The sequence below is a fragment of the Lepeophtheirus salmonis genome, chromosome 8, assembly GCF_016086655.4.
Source record: "Lepeophtheirus salmonis chromosome 8, UVic_Lsal_1.4, whole genome shotgun sequence".
Lineage (NCBI taxonomy): Eukaryota > Metazoa > Arthropoda > Copepoda > Siphonostomatoida > Caligidae > Lepeophtheirus > Lepeophtheirus salmonis.
The window spans coordinates 8,840,527-8,858,391 of record NC_052138.2 but is presented as its reverse complement, the minus strand read 5'-3'; the positions used below and the strand labels follow the sequence as shown (position 1 = coordinate 8,858,391).

Here is a 17,865-nt window from a genome sequence, read left to right as displayed (position 1 = left end):
TAGGTAGATAGAAAAAGAGAGAGAGAGAGAGAGAGTCGTAGGTCTACTAGCAACTAAAGGAATCAATTGAATATTTATAATTCGCTATTTAGTCTACCTTTTTTTCCCTTCATTCTATACACTGCAATACACGCACAAAAAACAACATAATTATGTTATTCTTATTATTATGGCCACATCCACAACATGGATTATTTACGAAATATTTGTAATATTTAGAAATTTATTCAAAGAAGAAAACCAGGATGTCAGAACTAGACAAGAGTGCAAGAAACAGAACTTTGCTTATGAATGGACAGAACTGAAGGAAGGAATAAGAATAATAAGAGCGGGCGAGTATTTCATTAGGCAAGCGGGCGTTCTACCTTCGCGGCGCCTTTCTTCCGGAGGAACTAAGTGGTGAATGCGTCGTCGCCGCGCCACGGTTCTTCTAATATAAACTAATTCTTCTCTCACTCTTTTCGAAGCAGAATATGAATTATTTTATTTCATATTATACTGTACCTATATTGCTGTGGGTAAAACTAATACTTTTTAGTATGATTAACCTTGCATTAAATATGAAGTATCTAATTATAGAACTTGCTCTAATCAACAATTATAATAAAGCATTGAATTTCATTCACAAAAGAATTCTCCTTATTTTGAGAAAACAGTTTTGTAGAAATTAAAAATAATAAATTATTCCATCTTCCATTCCTTTTAAATTAAAATGGACATAAATTTAAAAAAGACTATTGTAGTTCCATACTAATTGGATACCTGCTACCTGGACCCACTTTCATTATATTACATAACTTTTTTTCTCTCTCTCTCTCTCTTTCCCTCCCCGTTGAGCAATTTGAAGTGCCTGTACAAATCAGCTGGACGCCCACTCCTAATGAAACACCACCTCCCTCCTCCTCCTCCTATAAACTGGACAAATGAATATTTAATATGTCCATGGTTTGCTCAATAGCTTACTATGTGTCCTGTCAAGACCCAAACAATTTCTACTAACTAATTATTACACAGATAAATTGAATGAAAAGCTCACAATTGGACTAAACAATCATTTAAAAGATGAATTGGCCTTTTTTTGCATGTTATTTGAGATTACTTTTGGGTTAACTCAGCTCTTACTATGCAGTAGATTGTCCACCGCAATTCAAGAGCCTAATGGCAAATTTTATTATGTTTTCATATGAATGAAATCATGAATCGACATAATTTACAATTAAAATCTTCTTCTTCTCTTGTCCAGATATTCTAAAAGGATTTAATCATTTGGAAAATAATTACTCAAAATCGTTTTATTTATTCCTCTTCATTTCCTCAAGATTCCTGCTCCATTCAATTATTTAAGATTACTTAACTCAAACACAAAGCAAAGCAATTAAATAGAGGAAGAATTGTCTGTCATTGAAAATGTTTTTTAGAGACTGTAATAAAGATTCATGACAAATATCGTTTGTTTGTTCATATTTCGTTATCAAAGCATAATTTTGAAAGATTCAGAAACAATTTATGAAATATCTTTTTTCGATGCTTCGAACTAAAGTAATCTTTCTTTAAAGTTAGAAATAGGTGCTTTTCTTAAAAGGCTCCTTGAAGAATCAATCCAGAAAGATTAAAAATTTCTAATTTGATAGCTGAAAGTTTTGAAACTTCAGTTAAAGGATGACATTTTTTAATGTGCCCTACATCATTGCCAATTGTCAGGAAGGGACATTTCAATATTTCAAAGATAAAGCTCCTTTGTTCAGCCTCTTCTTTTTCTAATTATTATTTTTAAGTCTTATTCTTCTTATATAAGAATGAGACTAAACTTTTGTTTGCTGACGACTTTTGTGTTCCTCTTTTCCTTATTGTTAGTATATTGAACGTTGGTGGGTGCTTGAACTCGAATTGCCTCTTGTTAGTCTATAAGCAATTGCCACTATAACTGAATAATAGTTTAACAGTTGGGAGGTATGGACTTACCACTAGCGATGGGCTTGGGTCTGAAAATCCTGGACCGGTCTGATATTAGTATAACGAACAAATTTGGTTTGAACTGATCTCAAAGAAAACTTCGGCCTGGATTGGTCACCTTTAAAGTTCGATCTTGACCCATTCTCAACACTACTAACTATTAACGTATTTATATATATTTTTGAAAAAGGAAAGGTTGAGAGATACAAAACACATTAAATGAACTACAACGTAAATTTGTACGATAGTAGTCTAATAAAATGATAACAATCAAATTATAGACTTATATTGGCATAATATTATTTTATTTATTAATTTATCTCTACTCATTTTTAAATATGTTGCTTTATTGATTGGCGCTTAATAAATGTGTTTTTTTTGTTTATTATATATCGACAAATAATTGCGTTTTAGGGATATATACAGTGTGTTGTGATTCACTTTGACTAAGAAATGAGATGATTTTTACGTTCTTGGTAATATTGTTATAAGACATTATATACTAAAAAAAATGAAAAAAGGTTCCATAATATGTAATTATCGTCTCTTTCTACACTCAACAGTCTAAAAATAAAAGGTTTTTTGATGCCTCACTTTGTAATTAGTGTATATATGTTGCAGTTTAAGTAAGAAATCCGTTAATATGCAAAATTAATAACTGAACTAGACCGTTAATGTGCATAATAACTGAAAAAGTGGAATCGTAGAAAATCATTGATATAATAAATTTAATATTATAATTGATAATAACCCACGGGTTGTCTTGCGTGCCTGCACGACTACCAAACGGGTTCAAACTCATGTATTATTAATAGAAACGCTATCCACTATAGCCCCGGTTGACATCCCAGCCAATGTTACTATAAAAAAAAGGGTTCTAACACACTGCCAATTCATGCAATATCATCAGGAACGCCACAATAGACAGGGTTGATATATTATTATGTCAATGATTTTCCAAAATTCCACTTTTTCACTTATTATGCACATTACCAAGTTATTTTGCATATTGACGGATTTCTTACTTTAACTATGTAGTGTTTAAAAACTGGATTTAGGGAACACAATACGGAGTAGTGAAAGGATTAAGTACGAAGGTTTTAAAGGTGAATCAAGGACTATATTAAAAGAGCTTACTATACACATAAAACCACAAGTAAAACCGGGACATAGATCCCGTCTAGATCTACGAGACATAAACACAATAATACATAACAAACTGTAACATATATGTGCATTACATTGAAATATGTATACTTACAATGTTTGGAGATCGGGCAGAGACGAGACGAGAGAGTTAGCAACCGTTATAAATCTCTATCGTCAGGGATATGAAACCATAAAAACAGAAAGAAGGAATGGACTATCCCAAGTTTAAAATATGTATCTATCCCAAAGGCATGCTCAAGCAGAAATAAAAATGTGGTATTCTTCCTTTTCTTACCAAAAACAAAAGTCAACTACAAATGCTTTTATAAAATAAACGATCAAGAAAATGGCCATAATTACATCAGTTTTTTTATTGCACTTCAATTTGGTGATGGTCTTAATGATGAAAAATGTATATCTAAACGATAATAGTCTCGAATTGCTATAATTTTAAATATTTCTGGAAGCTGACCACCCAGAAAAAAAAAAAATTATTTTTGGTTTTTGTGCTCCAAGATCATTCTTGGCCTTCCATTTTTGAATGGATTTTGCGTTCCTCGTGACGAGTGAGAGGGTGTGAAGCAAATCATTAATAATTTATTACATGTGACGTCATTCTAAGGATATCCTACTTGGTTTTTAAGACAAATGTTGACATAAAAAAAACTAGGAACTAATCAAGGGAAAATACTCGCAATTACCCGTCCATAGGGTTATATTTATGACAAATAACCGCGTAAAACCGGGTAGTCACCAATAAATAAAGATTGAAGTACTTTTTTCCAAATTATTTTCCTCACGAGTACAAGTATTAGACAGACCTATGTATCTCTAATCGTTTGAATATTATTAACCATATTGACAGTATTTATAATAACTCTTTAAAACCTAACCATAAATAGTCACCTCTCAATTATAAAATGAATGTGATGTTTAATTTATACATTTATAATACATTTTAATAATATATTAGACAAATTAATTATATACATTTATACTTTGTGATATCTTGAATTCTCATTCAAGTGTGAATTTCCTCACATCTCTTTTCTTTCTTTCTCTCTCTCCCTTCTTCTTCTTCACACTAATGAACTTTGGATCCACATAGTCGTCTCATTAACATGTGTGAGTAGATTTTGTTTTTATTATTTATTTATGTATACAGTATAATACAGTCTTACTTACTAGGAACTTATTAGTAGGGGGAGAAAAGAACCACACGTTAGTCCACAAGGAGGGGAAGGGATAGTAAAATGATGTATAAAAAAAAGAACCCCGTGGTTTATGATTGGCTCCCCAATCAAATAGTTTATTCTTCTACCTAATATGAATGAATGATTTACATGATCTTATTCAAATGCTGCCAATCATCAACGTTGTTCATAACACTGATGAGGAGTAGTCAAATATCAGAAGAATAAACAGCTGACAGTAAAATAAGGTATATCTTTTTTTTAGTGTTGAGTTGACAAGTGCTATTTGTTAAAATCAAAAGGAAACTTGTTAGCTTCGTAATCATGATTATTATAGCTCTCAAAGCTCTCGCTATGAGGGATGTAACTGTAGTTTATTGTTATGTATCTCTTGGAGGGGAATTGGGAGGTGTTGCCAGTGTGAGGTACAACCATTTATTTTTAATGATCAACAAACAAAAACTGGAACAGAGGAACAGCGAGAATATAATACTAATGTACTTAAATATGGATCTATGGGAAGGATCATCAGCATACTCTTACGATAATCAAAGAGTGTCTACCCCATGGTGGGATGGATTTCATAATAATATTTTAAACATTCCATTGATAGCTACACAATTTCAAAGGACATGCTTTGAATACAACTACATACTAGCTTAGAAATTCAGATAATTAGTATGCAAAGGAGTTGCAACTAAAGAACATATGTTCTGCTTCAACATTAAAACAATATTGTCAAAAATAAGGAAAAGGAGACAATCCTAGTTTATTTACATCCAGATATTTCATAGGCATATTTGAGTGAATGATTAGGCTTTATTTTAAAATTTATGTAATGAGTTAAGATACCCAAGAATGTTGTCTATAGTTTGAAACCTTTTTTTGGATTTAGAATCGCTTCATATGGAGTTATAGTACTCAAGTCTGGTCTACCACTTGACTTGCTCTCAGTAACAGATGGTATCTGACTTTAAGATATAACCGGTAATAATTTGTCCATAATTTCTTCCATTTTCCTCCATAATTTCTTTTGCATTTTAAACTATATAAGTATTGAGTTAAAGAAGGAGGTCTCCTTTCTACTCCGTCCTTCTGAGTAGTTTCTACTCGTCTTTTTATGATATCTTTTTTTAATACGTGTACTAATAATAAGACCACACGCAATGTTTTTTATTTTTTATGATGATGTTTTTTTCTTTTCTTTCTCTTTTGTCATTAAATTCAACAATATCCATGCCTCAGTAGGGATTATTGTCCTGAGGTTGACCTGTTTGTTTGCTTCCTTTTTAAACATAGATATATTGTATACGAACACGTGTATGTATATCATATTGATGTTATGTATATATAGTGCGTAATTTACAGGGCTTCCTGTTTGTTTTTCATTCTCACCCGTCCTCTTCTTCTTCATTTTATTATTATTGTATATTTTATGGCTGCATGGGATCTTATTCGACTCAAAGAAAAAACTTTATTTGTTTATCTTGTTTTGATCTATCTTTGAATGAATCTTTGGGGAGAAAAGGAGTCCATAAAAGGATTGAGTGTCAACTTAGCTACATTATAAAAAGTCATGCCGTTGTCCTACTCACTCAGCTAGGGCTATTTTAAACGCTACCTTCAAAAAGGGTTATGACTATTTTTTTATTTTGTTTAACAGATAAGGATCTTTTCAGAAGTTCAAGGAAAAGGAATTGAGTGTGTTTGCTTGTGTTTGGATGAGAGTGGACCACACGGAAGCCGAACTAATAAAGCCATAATTTTGTCATCTATGGGTTTGAATTAAATGAGACCTGCACTAGAATATCTTTATACAAGTGGAAAAAGAAAGAAAGGCAGAGATCATGGTTATAGCTCAGAATAAATTTTTTGCTTAATGGTATCTTCATGGATATCAGCCAGTGACGTCCTAATCAATCAATCTTTACAATTTTGGAACAGGGGGAACTATTCTCGTGCGTTTAATTACTAAAAATATTAATGAAAATAATGCATTCTAGAGTTTTAGACTTTTTAAAGAGTCGATAATAGGGACGGGGCCATGGAAACGGGACTTATATTAAGGACCGATACATTCCTAATAGTGGCTTAAAAATTATGTTGAGTACAAAACAGTTGACCTTCAATTTACGAAAACCAATCAAGGAAAATAATTCAAACTCCTCCAAGGGACTGTATACATTATAAATAATCTGAAGCATCATATCACACTCATTTCATCCCAAGTTCGGAGAAACTTTAAGAAAATAAAAAAAAAGATAGATGTAAAGCATCTACTTTTAAAACAAATATTAGCAAATAAAAACTGCAATTAGCTCCACTTTAACAAATAAATAAACTCCTTTATATTTACATAGGTAGATGTGAATAGTATCTAACTATTCACATCTTGTAGATTATATTAACAATAAAAAGAAGATTTGTTTACTAGGCCGCTCTAAACTGAGCATGAAGGCTTTTGGAAGATAACAGCAGGTTCTGTAACTCTTATAAAAGGTGTATCTTATTCCAAATACAGTAAGAGAGAAACACCACCCTTTTAGTATTAAAAATTGAGTCAATAGAAAAACATATTTTCTGTACGAGGAAAGAAGAAAACTTATGTCTCTCTATTAACGACAAATAACCGGGATGTCCTGTTTTAAATAAGTTATTACAAATTAAAAAAATAATACATAAACTTTTATTGACTTCAGATGCAACATTTAACTTACTTTTGGCTTATTTAAGGTCGTTATGATGGGGTTGGGCGACTCCGCTTTAAGTCATTTTGGTTCTAAATCAGATATATATACTGGCATGATTAAAGATAGAGTGCAAATACGTGAGACGTGACATTGGTGGATTCAGAGTGTGATATTGCGGGGCGGTTGAGTCTCACGCAATTGGCGTTGAAACTACTATTTTTAACAATATGCTCGCAAGTCACGAGAAGAGAGAAATGGAGCCTCGGAATCTAGGATAACGTTACAGACTATGACTCATCATATTTTTTATTTTTTTATGTTTTTAAACATTGAGAGACATTTCATTTAATGTGTTTAGCGTGAAAGATACGTACATTGTAGAATACAAATTCATAGACACAGAGTGATGAGAGATATATGTATACAAATGTACATATACAATATATAAACAGCAAAATTCAATATAATAAAGTAACTATGTGAATAGGTAGAGAAGTGAAGCGAAAGGAAAAATATATTTAAGTTTTTACGCCAAATATATTACAAATCCATCTTTTTATATATATTTGAGCCTATAAAAGTGTATATTTCTAACGGGTACACAAATTTGTATTATAATACTGTATATGTACACATATGTAGATAGGTAGGACGGTGATTCCAGGTAGTTGAAGCCTGTTTCTCTCTCTCATTGCTACGCTTTAACCGAGCTACTTTGTCAGGTCTCAATAAAACTACATCATTCAAGGTAAATAGTAAATACGTATATTATATATATATATACATACATCATGGAGGTAGAAAAGAGGAGAAGAGTCAACAACGCAGACTCCCGCAAATTTCATCGCAACGTAATTGTTTATCATAATCAACAATCTAACCTTGAAGGGAAACATAGAACATACCTAGTATTAATATGCGAGTAAGTACCATTACAAAAGATTCTGGATAATTCTCCTACCTCTCTATTTAATCTCCAGAAACGTGTGTAAAATTTAAAAACAGTATTGGGATCTTTATTTATGGACGGCTACTTGACGGCTTATTGATATCTACAAGTGATGACTGAGTAAACACGGTAGTTCGTATTATTTTGTGACGTCATCATCTCTCTTGAAAACTCAGCAAGAACGATTAAATAAGTCACATAGATAGAATCACAAATTATATGCTTATTTCAACAACTATTTCATAAAAATGACGATACATATTGATGCAGGGATGCTGGAACCATAGAAGCCAAAGCCCTATTGCCTCCCACTCTTGAGGGATTTTATATTTATCCTATCACAATAAAAAAGTAAAATTTTTTTTTGTCAAAATTGTACAAAAAAATTCTGTGGATTGTAGTTTGTAAACCCCTTAATTAATGGATGCAATGACATATGGTTTAATTGAACATGAAATTGCAGATGCTGATCCTGGGTTTAGTCTAAGTCATGCTGGTTTTTACACTAGATTCCCTATAGACGTTAGGGATGGAATTGATGACTTGAATTAACACAAGGAGATGAAAATAAATAATACAGACGGTTCATTAGAGGAGGTCACTTTTAAAGTAAATGGAATTGACAAAGTTGATATTAATACAAAGAAGAAAATTGATTCTGACGCTTATCAATACTTTCAAAAGAGTAAATCAGGCAAATATGGTTAATGGTTTAAGTAATTTGGTGAAATTACAGACCACTATTACAATTACAGTCTCCACAGAAGTCTAAAGCCATTGATTTTGCTTTATTAAACTCTTAGGCATTAGTTGCAGGAAAGCTTACATCCTATGAGCCAATATACCCTTACAAGCTTAGAGAAATTTTTATGGCATCCCCTGGTAGATATACCACCCTTCCCTTGAAAAACTCCAATGCTGATGACACGTCCATGATCCCGGCAGCAAAAGAAGTGAAATTCTATCAATCGGTATCACTCCAACATAAGAAGGTACTAAAGTAAGTCCTAAGAAGCTTTAGAATTTCTAACCCGAACTCTTAATTGCTTTTATCTATTTTGGTTTCAATTATTTTTTATTTAGTACCAAGTATGAATGGGTTTTATTAATGATGTTGTTTTATTATTATTGATGCACAATTTTTTATAATTATAAATCAATGACAATCAACTTCCCTTACTAGAATACACTGCTTGCATGAAATAGGCTATTTGATAGAAATTTTTGAAGTTCTTATTTGAAGCAATAACTTTAAACTATAATGTTTATTGTTGTATATTTATTTACGTAATTGCTTTATACATATAATTGGACGGTGAATCAAAAATAATGATTTGATGGCTATTGAGTTATTCAACAAAATACTTGAAATATTTTTTTTCTACTTTAAAAAAGTATGGTTGACCTTAACCTTAAGATATTTTTATAAAAATAAAACTTCTATTGTATTTGTGTGATTGTTTTCAATATGCATATCTAAAAATTATCCCATGAAATGATAAAATGAGTGAAATGAACGTTCTAAACATTTAAAGAAAGCTTAGAAGCTAGTTTTTAGCTCAACATTGACGTCTTTGATTACCTCATCCCTAAATGTTTCTTCTTTTCCCCCCTACAAATTAGTGATGGACCTATTCAAAAGGTATGAAAATTTTCCTTTAAAATGGTTGGATATACACTTTTGACGATTCTGAGGATAGGTTGATAGTCTGAATAAAACATCTTGGTTCTTTCAAGTTATGGGTTAATAAATCCTCAAAAGGATTGCAAAAGTAGTTTTTAAAACAAATTATCCGTAGTACGTTGTAAAATTGTCTCCTAACTAGGACTACAAAACAGATGCCAGGTCTTGTACTCGAAAGCTATTTATACTAAACTAAAGAAAAGCCTTGTGACACATCTATGAGCAAATTGTTTACAAATGTATACTGGACGGATATGTGCGTCTTGTGCAAGAACCATAAGAATTACAAGTTCAACGGAGGTAGGTTTTTAACTCATAATAAAACTAGCTTTTAGAATATTATCTTGATGCCTATGTGGAATACTTTCTTAAAGAGAAACTCCTGTCCAGAGTCAGTCTACTTTTTGTGTTAATTACACCTTTGGCTGAGAAGTACTCCTCTAAGAAGTTTACAACAGTAATGTTCCTATAATAAGTTATAAAACAAGAATTTAGCTGAACAATACCCCTGTTTTTTGTCTAATTGGGCCTTTGGACATGACCACCAGCTCCATTTAAGTTCAATTAGTTACTTAAAAATCAAGTTTCGAGTTTTTGCACCATATTTTTATTATTTACAAATAACAAGTTTGGTCATCCTTAATTTCAACTTTTAGAACAGGTAATGACATTCATTTTGTCCTTTTATAATTTTATTGATATCTAACTTCAGTCTAACGATATGGAGGCAAAGGCCAACAGAGTTGCAGCCCTTCTAGGAGCCAATTTGTCAATCTCAATGATCATGGACCAGGAGAAGTGATCCAGAGCTTTTATTTATATAGATTTAATATTGCAATAATTCAAGGTCAAGATTAAAGCTCAAAACCCAAAATCCTACATCACTCTTGAAGAAATTGAGATACAGAGCTGAAATAATCTCTAATTCTTGCGACAAAATAATACCTCTTAATATTTTCTAAATTGTATTTGGGGAGCAAGAAAAATAGATTGAAAAACTGTCACAGAACCTAGCAAATAGTATGTATATTTTTAGTTCACTCATGCCCCATAATTATAACTATCCGTAGAAGAATAAAAATGAAATCAAGACTCGGGGATTATATCTTGTTTTGTGTTGACGGGCAACGTGTATGTTTTATGTTTGATCACCGAAATTTGATCACTTTTTCATTTGAATGACTTTTTAATGACTCCATTTAATCCATGTATAAAATCCTCACATAGTTTTGTGCTAATCAATAAGTAAGAAAATAAAAAAACTTATCAAAAAGCAACACAATAAAAAAGAGGGAAACAAAGAGTAGTTGTCTCATGTTACATCATCTCACACTCTACAACTCACGTTCATTGCTGATTTAACAATAATTCCGTATCATATAATATGTAGGAGTATTGATAATTCAAAGAGCAATGCAGATTATTATTTCTATTTGTAAAAAATCATATTATACAATGTCAAATTGAATAGAATTGATTAAATTATTTGCAAACACAATATCCCAAATGAAAGAAAAAAGCAAAGTTGTAGATAATATAGGTATGTCGCTTAGAGTCTGCCTTCTGATTGGCTAAGCAGAGTGACATCATAAATGTTGTATTCACTCAGAAATTAAAACAATAATATAACAAAGTGAGTTGAGAATTTATAGACTCCTTTCAATGAAACAAATCAAAACTCAATTTGACCCTCTGGCATGGAAATCAATGTATTCATCAGCACCCGAATCTCCAGTGTCTTCTGTATCTACTTTTGTGACCTCCTTTAATCTCTGCTGCTTCGACAGTCTTGTCTGCATCGAAGTCCTCATCTGTGCCACCATCTGCTACTACAATATCCATATCGTGTGAAACTCCATTTTCGGTGAGCAAACAACGTGTTAATTCAGTAGGTAATTAATGCAAACAAATGGTCTTTCAAATATTATTGATTGGACAAAGGGGCAAACGGGCTTAGACTTATTCATAAGACTTGAGAAAGTTATTTTTATTATTTTTTCTAAGAAATCGAATTTCAACAACCACCAAAACCACTGTAGTCAAAGAAGTGACGTCATATTAGTGCTACGTGTACAGTGGCCTCTTGTCCATCACCGCCTGATACATCCTATCACAATTTTTCAAATGATCCTGCATTGCTTTGAAATTGGGCGAAGGCCTGCAAAAGAAAAGACAAGTTCGATCCAAAAAAAAACTCGCATCTACAGCAATAATTTCAGCTTATACTGTTAAGAAAGAGATCTCCGTAATGAGTTACATGGACTAATATCACGAAAGTTGCTCAAGAAAGGATCTGTTCCATCTACAAATTTATATACCTCCAGCATTTTAAACTTAACTATACCTTCTGAGAGAGCAAAAAGATATTGGAAAAGTGGGATCCATCAAACTATTGAACCTTTATTGACACTCGAGCATCTGGATTCGAGTGAAATGATTCCTCAAGTTCAAGTCTCTAATGCCAGTGTTGGTGTGGAATGGACATGTTCTTCAAGAAAGAAGAAACAATAGCCATGAAAGAAAACATTTGCACACTCCAGGAAGATCTAAAATTGTCAAAAGTGGAGACTTCAAATCTGAAGAATGAGGTTAATCGTTTGTAGTCTAAAAAATACAAAAAAGATTCCCTCCGATATATTCTTAAACTGACTCAAACTCCAGCTTAAGTCAAAAAAATCCTCAGCCCTCAAAAGAAACGTTTTCATTATGATAGAGAGGATGTTACAAAAGCTTTAGTTCTGAAGACGATGAACTCTAATTCGTTTGAATACTTGAGAAGAACTCAAACCGTCCAGATGTCAAATTGCCAAACTGTTGATAGGTGGACCGAAGGCTTTAATGTTGTTCCTGGAATTCAGATAGACTACTTACGAATTCTTCACTTTTAATTTTGAAAATGCTTAGGGGCTCTCTCTTTTGACGAGGTTGATATAAAAAATTGGTTTGAAATTGAAACTAAAACTCAAAAAATATATGGTGACTGCAAGGGAGTCAATGAAATTGAAGTATGAGGTATCAAGATCTTTGTCGTCATTTTTGATCTCGGAAATAATACCTTTCTCAGTCAGTTTGGGAGTGCTCCTCAAACCTGGTCAATTTACTTTTCCAAACCCACATGATCCAAATTGGCCAATTTTTAGATTTCCGGATGTCCCTCATTTAATTAACTAGCCCAAAACCACTTTATTGGTAAGGGATATATCATTCTCAATTCTAACGGGAAATAAATAATGTTCGGAAAATAACATTTTGAAGAACTCATGCATATTCATTGTGGTGAATTTAAAGTTGCATGGAAATTGAATGAAAATTATATTGAGTGCAAAGGGATTGCTCGCCAAAGGGTTAGGCTATCTTGTCAAATATTCTCCGAGACAACTACAAAAACTTTCACTTTCATTTTCGGGGAGGAAAATGAAAAGGACAAAATGGCTGAAAGGACTTTACTATTATTTAATGGGTGGTTTGATGTCATGAATTCACAAATCCCTGTGGTTTCTGAAAATCCTCTTAAGTGAGGGTTTGGTTTATACATTGAAGAGTAACTGACAATCCTGGATGAGATATTGGATTTAATGAACTCCGTGCAGCTTGATGATCTACCTCTACCTACAAGTACAGTGAAGGATCGAAATTCCCTTGAACATGCGGAACATGTGGACTAAATAAAAAAAAAGGACAAACTGCCTTGGCAACTTGGAATATTTGCTTCAACCCACTCGATGAAGGGATTCTATAATTAACTTAAAAACAAGAGCAATATGAAGTTCATTTTGACAGCAAGATTGAATCAAGATTGCCTCGAAAATCTTTTTTCATGATTAAGAGGAATGTCAGGTTAGTTGGTATTATGATTTTCTCATAATTTTTTGAAATACTGGAACAATTTTTCGATTTTAAATGGGTTTAACTGTAGAGGCAGTGCATCGATTTCGAACTCTACTTCTTGGTCAACATCATGACCAATTGATTCAGAATCCGTCTGCGTCCTCATAAATTATCAGAGAGTTTGCTCCTCCACGACATCAATCAAATGCTAAGCAACAATTGCATCAGCCTACACCTCCCGGAATCAAGAGATCTTCAAGTGAAGGACTAAGCAGTACTACTACAGCCACTAATCAATTGGTGGAGAATTTCGACCAAGATGTCCTGGACTGGATTGACAATTCATCCCATTCTTCCTCTGGCAAATGGGACTACGACTACTAAGGAATGGCTTATGTTGCAGGGTTGATCGCATGGAAGTTCAAAATAACAGTAAGAATAATAATAGCAAATCTTACATTTGAGTTAGATTCCTTGTAATCTTAGAGCAAAATACAAGTACGGGCTTGCGTTTTCCACACATATGTGACGTCATTAAAATGGGATTGCTTACTTCTCTCAAATTATAAAAGTCGTGAGAAACCCACCTTTATAATACAGCACCTTGGAAAAAATCAACTCCTTATTTGGAGGATTAACTCATGAATACTGTGTTTGCCTTCTCCTTTCCAACTTTGTTATTCTCAGTGTATTATCTTTGTTAACAGCTGAAATTTAAATTCCGCTTATTTCCAACTTGTCACTTCTATATAACTCTTTCTCTAGGTTAGAGCCGTATTAAATATGACTAACAACCATAAATTTTTTAAGAAAACCCTAAAAATGATACAAGAACACTGAAAATTGCTAGAATATAACAATATATTAAAATTCTAGCCAGCCCTAAACACGCGTCCAAATTGGACACACAGTACATTCATTACATAAAAAAATCATTGCCAGTGGCGTCATCATCTATCTACCTTAAACTGTTGTTTGAAAAATAAATTTCTCAGGGACCTCAATGTGAGTAACATACACTACTATTTTATATTTAAAAATATTTTCAGTATGGAAGTGGTATCTTTTTACCACAAGGCAGTGCCACTAGGTGTCGTTTTGTTTACCAGCTAGCATAAGATAACAACGCTCATGTCCATTTGGTAAACTGATGTATGTAGTCACTTTGAATGAATGGTATTTGTCCCGCATTAAGGATCCATACCACACGAGTAGGAGGGAGTTATATTCAGGCATTGATTAATTAAATACGTCATCCCCTTATCCTTATGAAAGGTTTGATTTTTTATGCCCAAACGATTTTCCCTTCCTTTCCTCTCTCTCTCTCTGCCTTTCTCTTTCCTTTTCATAGAGTTTTGATCTTTTATTATTCTATGAATTATTTATAAAGGCAGCAGACTTAATCGTATCAAAGGAAATGTTCATAGAATAGAAAGAGAGAGATTGAAGAAGAGGAAAGGAGGGAACATCTTATTCTCCCTCTCTCTCCTCTTCTTTCTCTTTTATTGTGGTACTCTTCTCTCCTTTCTTCTATGATTGTGGATATACGCTCTAAATAACCTCAACAAAGTTGGTTTCAATAAATGGAACATGTCATGACCAGGGATGAGGATGATGAAGGGCTGCTGGAATGAGAGTCCAGCTAGTAAGCAATACAAAAGAATAATACAATAAGATAGAGGATATCAAATGCCCTGTATGTATATCACCTCCTTACTTTTATTATACCACGCAACCTTTCAGTGTTTGTTTACATCAACAATGTTCATTATAATTCAACCAATCAAACATCCGAAAACGAATTAGGAGAGAAGAAGCAGAAGCATCCATTTCTAACAGCAAAATACACTGTTGTATATTTCTGTATTAGTGAGGTCACACAATTATTTCATGTTGACAACAAAAAGTGTCGTATCAATCAACGCAACCTCCATTGGTCAAAAAAGTATTGTATTAATATGTCATAATGAATAAGTGTTCCAAGTGATTTTTATTACATATGAACCTTGAGCAAGGCAAATGTATGGACATTTGTAGGTTTCATTATTCAAGAGTGGGGGCCTGAGCCCAAAAATTATTAACACTTTGACATAGTTATTTATAGAAATAGGTTGATCATGTATGTATATAGAGTAGAGTAGCAAAACGTGCCCTCGAGAAGGGAATTTAGAAATACATCAATAATTTTATATTTTCAATGATAGGCAAAAAATAATGTGAACAAAACATGTAGATAAGGTTTTTGAATAACTTTTTCACTCAATAAGGGCACCTTCATTATCAATCACAGCCTTTATACATCGACCATGCAGGAGTTGATGACAAACTCCTCTGACAAGTTGTAACATGGAGGACTTCAGTGAGGTGAGGAATCTCTTAGACCAGAATCGAACCATGTTATCTGCGCAGAACTTTTGGCACTTGGTGGACGTGTCAGCGTGGGATTAAAAAAAAAATCTCAAAAAGCAACACAATAAAAAAGAGGGAAACAAAGAGTAGTATTTGGTTTGGTAAGAACAGAGAAACAGAGACATCTTCGTTCCATCACAGTACACAAAACGAGGACCAATGTTTTGGCTGGATATTTGGTTTGGTAAGCCCCTTGGACCTTTTCTTTTGTCTCCACAAGGCAGCAGTCGTCGCGGCGGTTGATCATCTTTGAAAATCTACTTTCTGAGAAAATTATCACAATTGACCCATTCTTTGTGATGATTTTCTTTTGTTTTATAGCTCTCGTGATGGTCCTAGGGGCCACAGAGAAGAAGAAGTTGGCGAGGCTATTCATCGACTTAGTGGAGTCCTCATTTATATTCTTCACCAAACTTAACAAGAACTTCGTATCCCTCTATAAATTATGCCCTCCACTTCCTGACATCCTGGAAATGTATTCTCCATTTTTTTTTTAAATCTTCGCCAACTTAAAAACCACGCTCCAAGAACACTTAGCAATGTCCAGAATCTTCATCCCTTCAATTCCAGCATCTAGGAGATCTGAGATTTGTTCCCTTTTTGTTTGTTGCCTGCTCACGATGATGAAATGACAAAAGGATTATTTTTAGTATGTTTATGTAAAAAAGACGGAGGAAACAGAATATTAAAAAAATTATCACTAAACCTTTCATAGTAATAAGAAAATAAATATTAATTTACAGTTTTGCTGCCCTACCCTGTATGAGATTAAAAAGGGGCTAGCGACGCCTCTCCCCAAACATATAATGATAAGTTCTTTTAAATTAAAAAAGAAATTATCACGATATTTTACTCTCAGCTGTCGATTTTTTCACATCTTTTCCCCTTCATTCCATCACGTTTATTATATATCGCAACCTTTGTCGCGAAAATAACTAAATAAAAACGAATAAAATCAGTTGATAGGAGTGAGTCAATTCTCCCCACCACTGCAATAGTTATTCACTAATGAATTGTTTTGAATTTTTCTTATTCGAACTAATTATATTTCAATCCAACAAAGGGCGGAACACGGATAACAGATGATTTTGATTACTAAGTAAATATATAATCTGGTAATTGAAAAAAATATTTTTTTAAAGAAGCACTCGCCAACTTTTATTTTAATTTATTTTTAATTGACCTCCTTCCTTCTTGTACTTTTAGAGGAAAGGTTGCGATAGATCATTTACGACGATGTCATAAATGACATGGATTAAGGAAGAGAAGGGTAGGAACTGCGTGTTACGTCACTAAATTCATTTAGTTTACTCTTTAAGTTACTTAAAAATGTTACTCGATTGAATTTACTATCATTGAGTTTGACTCTGAAAATTTATTAATCTTTACGTAATGAACTAAATATATATCAGAATTTGTAAAAGCTACTAGTATGAACCTGCCCGTTCCACGGACGTATGGGAGATGAAAATCAAAAGTGTGATGTGATGTCAATAAACTAACCTACTCCTAAATTTCCTCAAGTGAAGATCCCTTAATACATGTACCAACTTTAAATTCTCATAAATTTTCATTTCAATTGCAGCAATCCAAGATGTCTAATCTTGGATGTTACTACCAGAAAAATTATTGAACAAATTGAATTCTGATAATTGTTTATGCAATCCAAAACGAATTAACTGACTATTGCAATTGCCCTTCCTTTCTTATTTTTTAATAGTATAGTGAAAAACAAAAAATGTTGCTGGGAAGAAAAAACGGAGGAAGAAGATTCAAAAGTTTATTTTTGTATATATAAGATTTTACTCTGAAAATTCATTTGTCTTAAAATGTATTTGTTTGTTTTTGCTGTTCCATCCTGTGTTAATGTTTCACCAAATCATCAGAAATAATAAACAAGTCCCTCAAGACAACCTCGAACTTCTTTATTATCAACCAAAAGCATTCAATGACTATGAAATTAGTATAATAAGTATACTATTATCGCAACCTCGACTCCTTTTTTGAGAA

The 17,865-nt window shown here is 32.8% G+C and overlaps 1 long non-coding RNA gene across 1 annotated transcript; it reads left to right on the top strand.

The window, feature by feature from the left end:
* The first annotated feature begins 4,972 nt into the window (after positions 1-4,972).
* LOC139906180 (uncharacterized) lies at positions 4,973-9,272 on the top strand. Its single transcript, XR_011781518.1, has 3 exons — positions 4,973-5,282; positions 5,959-7,907; positions 7,966-9,272. It is a non-coding gene; the product is annotated as an uncharacterized lncRNA (long non-coding RNA).
* Positions 9,273-17,865: the final 8,593 nt, after the last annotated feature.